General features: G+C 35.0%; 1 protein-coding gene across 1 annotated transcript in view; it reads right to left on the reverse strand.

Annotated features, from left to right (window-relative positions):
• The window catches only part of DCP1B (decapping mRNA 1B), a 54,085-nt gene that overhangs the window by 26,287 nt on the left and 11,298 nt on the right, over positions 1-16,500 (reverse strand). The gene's annotated exons all lie outside the window — the stretch shown is intronic.

Consider the following 16,500-nt stretch of genomic DNA (forward strand, 5'->3'; position numbering starts at 1 on the left):
TTTCTTTGGTAGAAATCAAGAATCTTTAAAGTGTTTATGGTTCAGGATAAACTAAAAGTCACTTCATTTAATTTCACACTCAGAGGGTATCTGTGTATCACCTTTGCCACACGGGTACTTCATCTAACCATGCCTGACTGCTAAGTCAAATAAGTTTCGAAATGCTTATACAGTTTCCCATTAAATTCATGTGATGGTCCTATATCCAGTGAGTCCTCGAATAATCAATGATGAAAGTCTGAGGCTGCATAAATTGGGTGGTCAGGGTGAAGAGAAGTATTGTTCATCTATCTCGTGTGTGTTTCTAGGAGCTACCAGGTACCACAACAGCACACAGGAAAAAACAAGAACGTGAAACCTAAATGTACCACGTGGCTAAGGAGTGAAGTTTTACTATACTTGAGGCTTTTCAGAGCCATCTTTAATTGAGAGGATGCCAGTTATTTAGATTAATAGTGTCCTTTAGAGTTTAGATCTTTTCCTTTCAGCATGAATTGAGCATTGACAGAACAAAAGAGTAATTCTGGGTTAAGGTCAGAGTGAAAAGTTTCATTACTCAAGTCACAGCAGATGTGTAACCCTTAATCATATATTAAAACACATTAGCTTTCTGAGCAATGATGCATAATAAATAGATCAAATTTTCAGTTCGAATGGCAAAGGAGACTTAAAGAGTCAGATCCAGGGACCACATTATAATTTTTAAATTTTGGTGGTCTTTCTCACTAAAAAGCACAGACTTCAAGCTGGTAGAAAGAATCCTTGGTTCTCTAATGCAACCAACGATGCCCTCAGGTATAGCTTAAGAGCAAGACTGTACAGGTTACCTATTCTAATTGCATATGAAATGTCAAATTCCTTGTCTCCCATTCCATACTGCACATAATTTGAATGAGTTTACTTTAAGGATCTTGTATCACTGGACAGATCCTTAATAGAACATTTTCTTCTTATTCTTGCAAATACTAAGAATCTGCCTAGCACGAATGTCAAGTATTTTTAGCCATATAATTACTTTAAAGATGTTTCTTGACTCTAGAGGGCTTCAGGAGTTCAATAAAATCCCTAAAGTTGTATGCATACAAAATGATGTACATATATAAAAATAGACATGTTTGGAGGTAGGGAAGTACAAAGCATAGACTCCCCTCCCCCAAAGGACAATGCCTGTCACATAACAGGCAATTAAAAATTTTGCGGGGGCAGGCGGGAAGGAAATTAATCAGATTCTCAAAGGGATCTGTGACCCAAAGAAGGTTAAGAACTACTATTTGAGGATCAATACACCACTAAACACCTTCGAATGGAAAAATAAACTCTCAATTATCTATGGGCAGAGAATGTGACTTTCATTTTCTTAGTAAAAAATTTACACAGAGTTCATTTTTAACCTTTCAATTTGCTTTTGTAATAATTGCCTGAACTGATTCCAAGGTTAAGAAAACAGATGATAAAGTCTCAACGTCTTAGAATTCGTTAAGTTGTAAGACCTTTTATTCCTTCACGTGGCCTGAAGTCTAGGAGAGGGCTTAAAAAAGAGACTTCATATCCTCAGCCACAGTAAGGATGAACAACACAGTTCCACTTCTGTTACTGCTTTGTGTCATTAGCTTGAGAGATGGAAATCCCTCCCTCCCTTCCTCCCTCCCTTCCTTCCTTCCTTCCTTTCAAGTAGGCTTCACGCCCAGTGTGGAGCCCAAACTGGGGCTTGAACCCTGAGGTCAAGACCTGAACTGAGATCAAGAGCTGGACACTTAACCTACTGAGCCACCCAGACACTCTGAGAGGTGGGATTTTCAATCTCTACCATGAAATGGCCAACAGGGAGGAATTTCAGAAGCCTGAGCTACTTTTCGGCTCTTTCTCAATTATCCCAAGCATAACATCTTCAAAGCTGAACAAAAACATCAGTCATATGTCCATAGAGGACAATTCTAGGATTAATATAAATGATTTGGGAATTAATTACTTTAAGTACATTGTATGTATCTATTTCTTATCTAGATCTGTTCATTTTGGTGGTTATTTGGCGCCACAGAACAAAATATTAAGATGTAGTCCCTTCCCTCTGTAATTTATTACTCATGCCACTGCTTTCTCAATAGCCTAGATAATCAATAATTAACCCATTAGTGGCAGTATAGTGAAAGAGAAATATTTCATAACATGCATTGTATAGTGAGCAATGTTGTTTCCAAATTATGACCTACCTTTGTTTGCAAATTTGGCTTCCTTACTGCTATTATTTATCATGACTATGCCCAGGTACATTTCAACTGGAGCTTTAGAAAAAATTAAAGCCTACACCTCACAATATCCTTTCGAGAAGCCATCAAGAAAAATATTATTAATTGCTTACCATATGTTACTTGTTTACTATATATTTTGTTCTAAGGAAAAGGACTGCAGGAGAAATGCTAGGGCTTTCCTCTGCCAGAAAACTGACTTCAAAAAAATGATTCTTAAAAGGGAAATGGAAAGTTAATTCTTTTCACTCAGGAAAAAAGATTACGTTGTACAGGTTTTCACATATTTTGCAAAAAGAAACCTTTCTTCTTTGGTCATGTGGAGAAAGTGGATGGCCCAAGCCAGAGGAAAGGGGTCTTCCCAACAATCTGAAATTCCCAACAATCTGAAAACTAGAAACTCAAATTAAACTATTTCCATCACCTCAAATTACTTAAAACTTTCAGTTAAGGTCAAATTATATGAAAGGTTTTGGTATTATTTGTTTAATATCTCAAAGATGTGTTTTAGAATAAGGACAGTTCTACAACCAGGTTGAGGAAGCCAAGATACAAACTTGAGAAGAGTTAGTATAGCATACTAATCAACTTAGAAGAAGAGATCAAAATAAGATGAACTGTGGTTAATAAATGCTAGGATAAAACAGAAAGGCCACCCATGAAATTTAAGTATTCATTTATTTAAGGTCTTCTTTGATAAGGTTCAATTATTTCTACTTTTAAAAATTGAACAATATTTTATATACGATAAAAGGCACAGAACTTAAAATGTTTTGTTTGATAAACTTTGGCAATAATACACTCTCAGGTAATCAACCACCCAAAACGATACCTAAAACATTGTCATCCTCCTTACCAGGCAAAAACTACAGCACTTCCACCACCAACCCAGCAGACGCAATCATTTTCTGCCTTCTATCACCATAGATTGATTTTGCCTGTTCTTAGACTTCATATAAATGGGATCATACAGTAGATGGCTTTTTTTGCTCAAGTTGTTCTTGAAATTCATCCACGTGTTGAACGATTGGTAGTTCATTCCTTTATGTGTGTGTGTGTGTGTGTGTGTGTGTGTGTGTAAAATAATGTCAGCTTTTAAAATTTTGGCCTCTCTACTAAGTTATGCGGTATCCTCATAATTTGCATATCCATCCAATATGTGATAAGCATACAAAAAAGTGCTCAACAATTAGTTATGACAAAATGCAGATTAAAACCACAGTGAGATATCACTTCAGAACACCTAGAATAGCTCAAGTTAAAAGGAACAGTGTTAAGTGTTGACAAAGATATGAAGCAATTGGAACTCTTATACGTTATTGGAAAGCGAATAAATAGGCACACAACTTTAGAAAACTGTTCAGCAGTATCTCTTAAGGCTAAACATCTTTATACTATATATAAAGTGGTTGGTAAAAACGCAAAACAAATAAGTGCATATATCTACCTAAAAACTACGGGCCAGAATCCTCATGGTAACTTTATTCACACTAGTTCACAACTAGAAATAATTTAGATACCCACCAACAGGAGAATAAGATAATAGATTGCCCTATTCTGATGCACTATTCTGTTGCTACACAGCAAAAAAATGAATAAGCAATTAATACAAACAATAACTTAGAAGTTCCTGATGATTATTATTGAGCATCTCTTTATTGGCTATTTATATACCCTCTTTTGTAAAGTGTTAAATATTAAGCCAAATTTTTAAAAAGATTTATTTATTTATTTGAGAAAGAGACAGAGAACGCAAGGGGAGGGGCAGAGGGAAAGGGAGAGAAACAGACTCCACTGAGCACTGAGTCCGATGTGAGGCTTGGTCTAAGGACCTTGAGATCATGACCTGAGCTGAAGTCAAGAGTTGGACACTTAACTGACTCAGCCAGAGCCCCAAATATTTTACTAATTTTTAAATTGGGTTGTTTGTCTCCTATTATTGAGTTTTAAGAGTTACTTATACATTCTGGATATAAGTACTATGTCAGATATATGAAGTGTGAATATTTTTCCCCTATCTGTGGCTTGCCTTTTCATTTTCTAAAAGATATCTTTAGAAGAAGAGAAGTTTTTGATTTGATGAAAAATTTCCCTTTTGAAGGGGTACAACTTATCATTTTTTTTCTTTTATGGTAAATGCTTATAAGAGTCAATTTAAATCTAGTGTTTGGTAATACTTGTTTTTAACCATTTTTGATAGACTGTTATAGATTTGGTTGCTTCCATAAACATGAAAAAGAATTTATTTAACTCTCAATAAAATATCTATAGCGAAAACCTTACTGTTCAAGCACATGATTGTGGTTTAACAGGGCCATAAGGCCCTATAGCTCAGGGGTTAAAGCACTGGTCTTGTTTAACAGGGCCACTAGAAATTAGGAACATAACCTGTTTTCAAGTATCATAATTAAAATACCAACTTTGGCATAGTAAATAAATTTAAATGTCAAATTAGAATGTCTCAATAAAAGTAAAACAATTTGAAGGAAATACTCCATAAAATGTTTTTTAAAACTTAAATTTTTGTAAAGAACTTTCATGTAAGTTTAAATTAACATTTTCCCACATTATATATCTCTTCCTAGAATTATTACATTTCTCAAGATGAGGATACCTGAATTCTCACAAACTGCACTTTCTAGGAACTTTTAGGTAAATGCTACTACTATCTATATCAAATCAACCTTGAGGAACAGAGGAATGCTTGTAAGCTGCTGAAATTGTTTAGTATTTCGAGTTTCTATCCAGGAACCACCCAGAGCTTTAAGTTATGTTTATTGTCTGTTTGATAATGCCCTAAAAGAAAAAAGACTGATGAATAGTTGTGAAATTGTTGTTTAGGCTTTATAGGTTGCCTTGAATAAAGCAATCTAACAAAAACACTTCGGTCTCATTGCAAATATTTAATGGGACACACTTAATGCAAGGAATTAAGTGTTGCAGGGGAGTAAGACACTTGGCTTGTAGGAGTTTGCACCCTAATAGAGAAACCAAGACATATAAATATAAGGTAAAACATAAGAACTAGTAAGTGCCTGTTGTATATTTCCAGCTCAGCATTTAGATTATTTTGAACATTTATGTTTATGTACCTGTCTTGTTTGCTAGTGTAGTTTACTCTAGGAGGGAAGGAATGTGTCTTATCCATTTTTGAATTCTCAAAACCCATTAGAGTATGGGTGTCAAGAGACAAGTGTCCAATAAACACTCACAAAAGTCAAGGTAAGAGTATATGTTGCAGCAAGAAATCACAGCTAGATAGAAAATTATAAAAACATTAGGGAGGGGTCCAGTTTCAGTTGGGTTTTGAAATACGAGAATTTATATGGCAGAGATTAGTCAGGGCGAGAGATTAGTGAGGGTGAGTACATTTAAAAGCATGGAAATAAGAAAAGAGTATTCTGGGAAAGCATTTAGTTGTGTTTGGTTAGAAGACAAGTGTTTAAAAGTAATAGTGGATGTGGCCGGACAGGTAAATTGGGACCTGACTATAGCAAGATGTAAACACGTGGTAAAAATGTTTACCTGGTAGGCATTTAAGATTTTGAGCAGGAAAGATTTTGATCAGACTTAACACTCTAACAAGATACATCTAGTAGTGGTTTTGGATGGAGGGGACAAACTCATTACAAATTATAAAGCTAATGCTATATCATCTTTTTTATAGGTTTCTGAGCTCAATTTGCTAGTATTCTGTGTGTGTGTGGTAAAACACAAATAACATGGAAGTTACCATTTTAACCACATTTAAGTGTACAATTCAGTGTATTAAGTACATTCATGATGTGCACCTATCAGTACCATCCATCTCCAGAACTTTTTCATCATCCCAAACTAAACCTCTGTACCCATTGAAAACTAACTCTCCATTCCCTCCTCTCTCCAGCCCCTGGTAGCCACTATTCTACTTTCTGTCACTATAAAATCAACAATTCTAGGTCCCTCATGTGAGAAGAATCATACAATATCTGTCCTTTTGTGTGGTTCATTTCATTTAGCATAAAATCTTCAAAGTTCATCCATGTTAGAGCATCTATCAGAACTTCATTCTGGTTGAGTAATACTCCAGTGTACGTATATACCACATACTGTTTATTCATTCACACACCACTGAATATTTGTGTTGTTTCCACATTTTGGTTATTGTGAAAAATGTTGCTATAAACATTATTTTGTTGATGATTTCTTTTATTTATGTTAATGTGAGGTATCAGTTTATAATTTTCTTTTCTTGTAATGTTTTTGTCTTGTTTTGGTATCAGGATAATGTTGCTCATAAAACAAGCTGGGAAGTATTTCTTCTATGTTCTGGAAGAGATTGTTTAAAATTAGTATTATTTCTTTTTTGAATTTTTGGTAGTATTTACCAGTCAAACCATCTAGACCTGGAGTCTTCTTTGTTAGAAGGTTTTAAACTACAAAGTTAATTTATTTAATAGATACAGGATTATTTGTGTTATTTACTTCTTTAGTACATTTCGGTGCTTTGTGTTTTTCTAGGAATTAGTCCATTCATTAACTTGTCAAATTGATAGACATGGAGTAGCTCACAGTTATTTCCCTTATTATTTCTTCAATGTCTGTGGAGACCCCCACTCTTCCATTCTTGATACCGCTCATTTGTGTCTTTCTTTTTTCTACCCCCCTGTTGAGTCTGACTGTGGTTTTACCAGTTTTACTGACTCTTTTCAAAGAACCAGGTTTTTTTGTTTGTTTTTTAAACATTTTATTTATTTATTTGACAGAGAGAGATCACAAGTAGGCAGAGAGGCAGGCAGAGAGAGAGGAGGAAGCAGGCTCTCCACGGAGCAGAGAGCCCGATGTGGGGCTCGATCCCAGAACCCTGGGATCACGACCGGAGCCAAAGGCAGAGGCTTTAGCCCACTAAGCCACCCAGGTGCCCCAAAGAACCAATTTTTATTTCACTGATTTTTTTCTATTGTTTTTGGGTTTTTTTGTTTCATTGATTCCTGGGTTTTTATTTGTTCCTTTCTTCTGTTTCCTTTGGGTTTAGTTTGCTTCTCTATTCAAATTTCTTAAAGAGAAGGCATGAAGTATTCATCTGAGAGCTTTCTTCTTTCTTAACGTAGGTATTTGATGCCATAAATTTCCCTCTAAGCCCAACCTCAGATACATCTGATGTATTTTCATTTTTATTCAGCTCATTTATTTTCTAATTTGTCTCCCTCCTTGATACAGGAGTTACTTAGAAGTGTGTTTTTTAGTTTCCAATCATTTGGGGATGTTCCACATATTTTTCTATTACTGATTTCTGAGTTCAAATGCTTTGTTGTCAGAGAGTATACTTTGTATGATTTCAATTTCTTCAAAAATTTTAAAGTTTGCTTTATGACAAATGATGAAGTTTATCTTGGGGTATGTTCCATGTGCACTTGAGAAGAATATACATTCTGCTCTTGTTGGATGGAATGTTATATAAATGTCAATTACATCAAGTGAGTTGACAGTGTTGTTTGGGTTTCTATATTCTTGCTGTTTTCTGTCCGTTTGTTCTATCAAGTATAGAAAGTAGAGTACTGAAGTTTCCAAGTATAATTGTGGGTTTTATTTCTTTTATTTCTATTACTTTTTGTTTCACATTTTTGGAATCTCTGTTATTAAGTGCATACTAATGATTGTTACGTATTTTGGATAAACTAACCTTTTTATCATTATGTCATGTCCTTCTTTATTGCTGGCAGTTTTCTTTGCTCTAGTGTTTACTTTTTCTGATATTAATAAAGTCACTTCAGCTTTCTTTTTTTTTTGTTTTTTAAAGATTATTTATTTATTTATTTATTTGACAGACAGAGATCACAAGTAGGCAGAGAGGCAGGGGAAGGCAGGCTCCCTGCTTAGCAGAGAACCCGATGCGGGACTCGATCCCAGGACCCTGGGATCATGAGCTAAGCTGAAGGCTGAAGCTTAACCCACTGAGCCACCCAGGCGCCCCCAGCTTTCTTTTAATTAGTATTTTCATGGTATATATTTCTCCATCCTTTTACCTTTAACCTATCTATATCATTACATTTAAAGTGGGTCATGATTTTTTTAATCCAATCTGACAATCTGTCTTTTAATTGGTATGTTTAGACCATTTACATTTAATGTATCTAATATGGTTAGATTTAGATCTACTGTTTTGTTTGTCTTTCCTAAGTTTGGCTCTGCTGTTCTCTCATTTCTTGCCTACTTATGTATTTTTGAAATGTTTTTAATATTCTAATTTATCTATTGATTTCTATAATCTCTTTGTATTTTCTTTTTTTAGTAGTTGCTCTAGGAATCACAATACCTAACTTTTCACAATCTACTACAGTTTTCACTTTACTACTTCAAGTAAATATAAAGGCTTTATACCTATACAGGTCCCCTTACCCTTCCTCTTTTATTACAGTTGTCACAGATATCACATCTACAGACATTAACTCACCTCCTGACAACATTACAACTTTTGCTTTCAGTAATCCTGTGTATTTTAAACATCTTGAAAGGAGGGATAACAATTATTTTATTCACCTATATTTTTACTGTCTATGTGGCTCTTCCTAAGGCATCCTGCAGTTCCAGCGTCCCCTTTGGTATCACTTCCCTTCAGTCTGAAGAACTTTTTTTAGCATTTACTTTAGAGCAGTTTAGCTGATAAAGAATTCTTTGAACTTTTCCTTCTCTGAGGATGTATTTAATTTCACCTTCATTCTTTTTTTCTTTTTAAAGATTTTATTTATTTATTTGACAGACAAAGATCACAAGTAGGCAGAGAGGCAGGCAGAGAGAGAGGAGGAAGCAGAGAACCCAATGTGGGGCTCGATCCCAGGACTTTGGGATCATGACCTGGGCCAGAGGCAGAGGCTTTAACCCACTGAGCAACCAGGTGCCCCTCACCTTCATTCTGAGGAATATTTTCACTGGAAATAGAATTCTAGTTGGCAGTTCTTTTATTTCAGCACTTTGAAATGTTGTCCCACTGTCTTCCAGGCTTTATCGGTTCTGAAGAGAAATCTGTGGTCATTCAAAACATCGTTCCTCCATATGTATCATTTTCCTCTGATTGCTTTCATGATTTTTTTTTAAATTTATTTTTGGCAGTTTATGATGTTTAAGAGGCATGGTTTTCTTTGTGTTTATCCTGTTTGGGGTTCATGGAGTTTCTTGATTCCATATATTTGTGTCTCACCAAGTTTGGAAAGTTTTCAGTTATTATTTCTTCAAAAATTTTCTAACCAAGACTTTTTCTCCTTTTGTTGTACTCCAGTGACACAAACTCAGAGCTTTTGATATTGTCCTATAGGTTTCTGAGGCCCTGTTTTTGTTTGTTCTGTTTTGTTTTGATCGGTTTCCTCTATATTCTGCAGGTTGGATAATTTCTACTGATCTGTCTTTGAATTTGCTGACTTTTCATTCCTTTGTTATCTCTATTCTGCTATTAAGGGTCCAGTGAATACTGTATTATTCAGTTCCAAATTATCCATTTGGTTCTTTTCATACCTACTTCTCTACTGAGAATTTCTCTTTACATTCATTTTAAGAGTATTCAGTTTTACCTTATGGAGCATAGTTATAATAACTGTCTTGAAGCCACTGTTTTATAGTTCCAACACCTAGATCATCTCAGGGTAGTGAATACTGGCTGGGTTTTCCTTGAGAGTTGATCAGATTTTTCTGGTTCTCTGCAAGATTAGCAATTTTGGACTGTACCAAATGTCCCAACATTTTGAGATTCCAGGTACTCTTAAAACTCTCCAAAAGTTGTTTGTTTTGTTTGAGAAGGTGTCCAGTTCATTTAGGTTTAGATAGGAAGTTCTCTCTTGCCTTTTATGGGAAATGGCTCCCATGTCAGTTCCATTTCAAAGCTGTGTCTGTCATATATATATATATATATATATATATATATATATATATACCACTTATGATGGTGGTTTATATTTTAGGTGAGTTCTCAAAGACTTTGCTATGTCTGTCTTTGTTACATGTATGTGAACCTCACTGGTGAGATCAGGACTTGTGTCAGTTCACAATCAGAATTAGGAGATCTTATTCAGCTTTCTCCTCTAGAATCTGCCCAACTCTCCAGCTCTTAGGAGCCCCTTTCCCCAGACCTCTGGCTATAAAGTTAAGATGTCTCTGAGTTTTGGCTTATCAGAGTCAGGCAGTCTGCATAGTTTGGGATGCTCACAGGGTGAAGCAAAAGAAAGATAAAAATATATAATGGGACCCCCCCCCCACTGCCCCTACAAGTCTTTAGACCACAGGGGCAGTGGTTTCCAGTTACTGTGGCAGAGACAGGACGTTTCTTGGGATCTTTAGGTGACTGTGTCACAACCATCATTGCCACAGTGGCAGTTCAGCTTTGCACTGCAACTGGCTTCAGGGTAGGGCTAGGAGAGAAAAAAGGAAGAAAGGAGACTTTTTTCATACTTTGTTGCTTACAGGAGTCCATTTCTCCAATTCCCAAACTAAAAAGAGGGGTTTCTCTTAGTTTTTGTTGTTCTTGTCTTCTGCAACTTGGCCCACTCTTGAGTCACCATCTTGAGATAAGAAAAGAATAAAATGCAGAAATTTACCACCATACTGAATGTTCTTCAGATTTTGATTTCCCTTCCCAACAGGCCTGTTGTTTACTTTCAGAATCTTCACTTAGTTGCTTTTTGTATTTAGAACTCTTAGTTCTAAACAGTGAGAGAGATGTCTGATAGTGAACTTACTATATTTTGGCTGGTGCTGGAAGCTTAATCCCTTTTTGTTATAAGGTGTTATGAAATACCTCCAAGTAACAGGTAATGAAAAGCCTGAACTGGAATGAATGTGGGAAGGGAAAGGAGGAGAAAGCAGTAGAACCACTACAATGTCTCAGAAAGCTTCAGTCAACTTTACTATTACCAAACATGCTAAAATATAATTCATATGAGTATTTAGCCTTACAAATAACCTGTTACTACAAATGAGCAATACAGGACTTCAGCCCTGCAGCTAATTAGTTATACTTTTGGGGATATACATAACTTTTACTCTTGAGTTAATTTTTCTACAGAAATAATGCTATACATGCTAGTGCTATATTTCATATGAGCATCATTATAATGTTACTGGGCAACTCTTCAGTATGTGCACAATGGGCTAAAAAAACACTTGTTAGTTGACTCAGAAACCTACCCACCAATTAAAATATTGTTTCTATGAATGTTATTCTGCTATCCAATTTTTAAAACTTGATAATTATCAAAATAATACATGTACATAATTTAAAGTCATATACTATTTATATAATTATTTTAATCTGCAGAGCTATATAGTATACTATAATTTTTTCTTTCTTCTACAATATTTTGTATTCCTAGGGATTAAGAATTGACTCCTTTTGTTGTATTTTTCTCTCCCTCTCCCCAATGTTTCTAATGTTTCTATAGCATCACCAAACTTTCTTAACAAGAAACTATAAATGTCCCAACAGACTCAAAGTATTAGTTGTAAAGTTTTTCTTGGATACCCTTCCTGGAGCCCTTTATCCTTATACTTTAATTTAGACTGACTGATCTTCTGTTACACAGGGGTCATTATGGGATTCCTCTTTATCATTTTTCTCATAATTCTTTTTACCTCTAATCAGCGTTTGGATCCCCTGTTTCCTGGATGGCTTATGTATCCATCATAACAGGCCCAATTATGCTTCAGTAACAGATGACCCCCAAAATCTTAATGACTTTCAGTGATAAAGATTTATTTTTTGTACACATTACATATCCATCATGGCTCACTTTACCTCTGTGTCATGTTATCTTCATTCTAGGACCCAGGCTGACAGAGCAGCCTCTGCCTAGAACATTATTGGTCATCATAGCAGAAGGAAAAGAGACATGGTGAATCATGAACTAGTTCTTCAAGTATCTAATCAGAATGATACAAACTACTTCTACCCACATTTTACTGGCCAAAGCAATTCACATAGCCATACTTGAGTTCAACCCTCCTGGAGGGTGCATCAGTGGCGGGGGCTGGGGGGCAAATCATGTAGTCAAGTCTGACACAACAGAACAGAGATATATAATCTTCTGCAGGGAAGATTAATACATTATGAATAATAAAATTATCACAGCATGCCTTCCTCTTTCTTGTTTCTTCCATCTTTTTCATGAAATGCATCCTCCACCCTTGTAGGTTTAGTCTCTTTTTATTCCTTTATTGTCATTTCAACAGTTTTAGGAGAACCAGAGGAATGTATTCAATATGCCATGTTTTACCAAAGTCCAGCAATTACTTTAAAAGGGAACTGCTAGGACATGGCCTATTTGAAAGAGGACTGACTGTAATTATCATTTTCATTTAACATACCATATTCCATTGTTTTAACAGTTTTTCCTAGAGCCTACAAATGCCAATAAAGGATTTAAACTATTTCTTTCTGAATACAAAACTACCCAATATGGCAAATTCACTTTAAAACTGAGGCAGTTTCTAAAACAAGTTTGATCTTAAATATCTTGATTTTGCCTTTTATCATTTCCTCCAAACTCCAGGTTTATGTCTGCAATGAAAGCAAGCAGCTTAAAAGAATTTCATTTGACTCCTGTAGCCACAGACAATGGTATATTCAACATGTTGGTCTAACTCTGAAATCCACCTGCCTCTGCTGTCTGTACTATCTTAAATCTTATGATATATTTGGGAAAATATATTTTCCCACAAGCTTATTTAGCTATGAAATGGAAAATACAGGAAATGGTTGCTAACGGGCTATAACAGAAAAGAAATGGTCAAATTCAGCTTTTCATTACATTAGTTTTTATTTGATAGTCTCCTCTCTAATAACTAAAATATAAGAGATTCTCAACTTAAAGAAAAACAAACTTGTTTTTTAAACTTTGGAGTGTGCAATAAAAAGATTAAGTATTTCTTAAAAGCTAAATCTTGCTCAAATGTGTCATTCATATGTATTAGTACTTTCACTGGTTGGGCCTGGGCTTTTGAAGTAAGACTTTCTCGGGGTACCTGGGTGGCTCAGTCAATTAAGCATATGCCTTCAGCTCAGGTCCTCATCTCAGGGTTCTGGGATGGAGCCCAGCATGGGAGGGGGAGGGCGCTGCTCAGTGGGGAGTCACCTTCTTCCTCTGTCCTTGAACCTCCCCCCCCCCCGCCCCCGTCATGCATGTTCTCTGTCTCTCTCTCTCTTAAATAAATAAATAAAATAAAAAATAAAGTTAGGCTTTCCCGGTTCAAATGCTATTTTCATCTCAAAATTGTCATGGACCCTAATAAATGACTTAAATCTCTTTAATCTCCGTTTCCTCCTTTATAAAACAAGAATAACAGCATTTCAAGAAAAAGTTACAAGAGTTAAATAACCCATATAAAGCCTTGACATAGTGGCTGGTGGACAGTAAATGCTTAATAAATATTTGTTGAATAAATGAATTTCTGTCCTTAATTAACATCTACCTTACATATAAGTTTATATAAGTCAAACCCAATTACAACCAAGCTTAAAAACCATAAATCCTTTAATGTAATAAAACCATGTATTTTGTGTTTGATCAAATTCAGTTATTTATTTATTAAACATCCTTTTTTTAATTAAATGAAGAAATTTTAATATTTTTACTCCTTGATTTTGATCTTCTAAGTTCATCTAATCCAAGACAGGGATAATTGTTTCCCAAGATATAAAAATTTTTTTTTAACTTAGTGAATCTAAAACAGTCCATGAGAAAACTCCCCACAAATCTAAAACAACTCTACCTGTTAACATATGGCCTATGACATACCTAGGCCAAGGTGAAATGTCAACACTAGATAGAGAAGTTCTTGATTATACAGGGGTACAGTAAAATCAATTTTTTTTTTTTTAGATTTTATTTATTTATTTGACACAGAGAGAGAGACAGCAAGAGAGGGAACACAAGCAGGGGTGGTGGGAGAGGGAGAAGCAGGCTTCCTGCAGAGCAGGGAGCCTGATGCAGCGCTAGATCCTAGGACCCTGGGATCATGACCTGAGCCAAAGGCAGATGCTTAACTACTGAGTCACACAGGTGCCCCTTAAAAACCATTCTTGAGTGAAGTTGAATTCATTGTTCAAAGGATGATCTATATGTTATTAGAGAATATAGGATTATAACATAAAGTATTTGAATTCTTTAGAAACATTTGAGAGGTACCTGAGACTTTGAAAGCAACCTGGGGTAAACACTCCTGTGAACCTTTGATGGCAGAACTGAAAAGGCTTTTACAAGTAACTAAAACTAAAGACTATGGCTGCAAAGGCAATTAGTACCAGATATTAAGGAGAAAATAAAAAGCAAATAAATCCAGAAAGGCAAATAGATCTATTCCCTTCCATTCTTTGCTCTTCAACTGATTTCATTCCTTTCTTATGGAAATTCATTAGAAATATTTTGTTATGCATCCAGAAGGCTGCTTTCAATTTGCATTCATGTTTAATAGTGCAGAGAACAATACAGATGATGTAGAAAAAAGTGGAAAAAAAAGCACAGAATTTACAGGTTTCTGTCAGGTCTGGCATCTCATTGAGCCTCACTTTTGTCATATGCAAAATGACAGTGAAAATGTCTGCCCTACAAAGTTGTGATTATGAAATATGGTATAATAAATGAAAATGCCTAGAACAGTGCTGTTCAATGGAAATATAAGGTGAACCACAAATGTGAGCCACACACGGAATTTTAAATAAAAAAAATTAAAAGAAGCAGGTGAAATTAATTTTAATAATATATTTTATTTAACTCAATAGATTCAAAATATTATCATTTCAACAGATAAATCAATATAAAATTATTAATGAGATTTTTTTTAACATTGTTTTTTGGTACTAAGTCTTTGCAAATCAGTGCATATTGTACACTCACAGCACAGCTCAATTCAGATTGGCCACACGTCCAGCGCTCCGTGGCCACTCGCAGCTGGGGGCTACCATATTAGAGAGCAGAGGCCTGGGGCAGAGGTGAGGCTTTATATGTTTATTACACCCAAACTCTATTTCCTAGCAGATAAACCATGTGGGACTTAGGAAAGGTATTTTTAAAAATCAACCACATTAAAGAAAGTTTGTATTTTTATATTTTTGATACAGTATGTGGTATGATATATAATCTGTAATATGGTGATAAGAATTTAAAATAAAATACTATCTATATTGACTAGACTATGTATATTTATATTGACTAGACCAAAATAAGAACCAAAAATGATTATTATAAGTCACTGATATTCATTTATTTTATATTTATTTTTGTGATTATTTGACACATTCTAATAATCTAAAAAAATAAATAAACCTGACATATCTACAAACATACAAATAATTCAAATAACTATAAACTACACCTGATTTAACTTCACTCCTAGCAAAGAAATAGGAGTAAAAAACAAAATATTTCCCTTTATTACTAAATTTTTCACTTCATAGGACTTACCATTGGTTAAGTCATGTTACGGTTTTATGGCTTTTTTCTCATAAAAACTTAACTGTAATTCTCTAAATAACAGATGACCACTTATGACAACCTGATTATATATGAATATAATCATAAGTTAAAATGCTATATTTATTTCAAAACAAAACAATTCACTGGAATTAAAGCATCAAATATTATTTGGATTACATTGATTATTAAAATTATACTGAATAGTATACAGTTGCCAAATTCTTGTATCTTGATCTCACAAGCAGGGTGGAAAATGTATGGAAAACACTTCTTAACTGCCAGGTCTTTCTGAAAGTTATGCACAAAGCACAGATCACGCACAGGCACATATGATTTATTTTTAAGTATGCTCTCGTTTTCTGTGTATGGAGATGCTCCTGCAGTTCATGTATTTTTCATCAAATTTTCTCTGGGTTGCCCAATAGTCCAACACAAGTAGTCAGACAATCACAAGAGTAAAATGGAGAGAGACTACTGAACAAGCGATTGCTACACCTTGTATCAAATCAGACAAGGACCATTTAGTTACCTAATATAACTTCAATATTACAAAGTTTACAAAATTCGTAACGACCAAAACTCTTTGGACTCTGGTTTTTCATTTACTAGGTGTTCAAAAGATGGCAATCTAGAATATGGCCCTCTTTTTCCAATAACCCATCATGATGCTCAGTCAGAAGTGATACATAACGAAACAGTGCCACTAGCTAAATCATCACTTCTGTGCCTGTAGCACCGCCTATGTGTCTGTCCCTCTACAGTATCCCGACCAAGAATTTGTCTCATTCAGTCATACTCAGGTTTAAAATCTCTGATGG

This window comes from Neovison vison, chromosome 12 (assembly GCF_020171115.1).
Source record: "Neovison vison isolate M4711 chromosome 12, ASM_NN_V1, whole genome shotgun sequence".
Taxonomy (NCBI): Eukaryota; Metazoa; Chordata; class Mammalia; order Carnivora; family Mustelidae; genus Neogale; species Neogale vison.